This window comes from Marmota monax, unplaced genomic scaffold (assembly GCF_021218885.2).
Source record: "Marmota monax isolate L192 unplaced genomic scaffold, Marmota_monax_Labrador192_F-V1.1 WCK01_AAM20220418_F8-fsc00296, whole genome shotgun sequence".
Taxonomy (NCBI): Eukaryota; Metazoa; Chordata; class Mammalia; order Rodentia; family Sciuridae; genus Marmota; species Marmota monax.
Window position 1 is genome coordinate 981,946 of NW_026694723.1, and position 852 is coordinate 982,797.

The window sequence follows — 852 nt, forward strand, 5'->3', positions numbered from 1 at the left end:
CAAGGACCTGAACAGACACTTCTCAGAGGAGGACATACAGTCAATCAACAAGTACATGAAAAAATGCTCAACATCTCTAGCTGTCAGAGAAATGCAAATCAAAACCACCCTAAGATACCATCTCACTCCAGTAAGATTGGCAGCCATTAGGAAGTCAAACAACAACAAGTGCTGGCGAGGATGTGGGGAAAAGGGTACACTTGTACATTGCTGGTGGGACTGCAGATTGGTGCAGCCAATTTGGAAAGCAGTATGGAGATTTCTTGGAAAGCTGGGAATGGAGCCACCATTTGACCCAGCTATTCCCCTTCTTGGTCTATTCCCTAAAGACCTAAAAAGAGCATGCTACAGGGACACTGCTACATCGATGTTCATAGCAGCACAGTTCACAATAGCAAGACTGTGGAACCAACCTAGATGCCCTTCAATAGACGAATGGATAAAAAAAATGTGGCATTTATACACAATGGAGTATTACTCTGCATTAAAAAATGACAAAATCATAGAATTTACAGGGAAATGGATGGCATTAGAGCAGATTATGCTAAGTGAAGCTAGCCAATCCCTAAAAAACAAATGCCAAATGTCTTCTTTGATATAAGGAAAGTAACTAAGAACAGAGTAGGGACGAAGAACAGGAGAAGAAGATTAACATTTAACAGGGATGAGAGGTGGGAGGGAAAGGGAGAGAGAAGGGAAATTGCATGGTAATGGAAGGAGACCCTCAGGGTTATACAGTGGAGGGGGTAGAGAGAGAGGAGGGGAGGGGAGGGGAGAGGTGGGGAGGGGGGAGGGTGGAGGATGGGAAAGGCAGCGGAGCACAACAGACACTAGTATGGCAATTTGTAAATC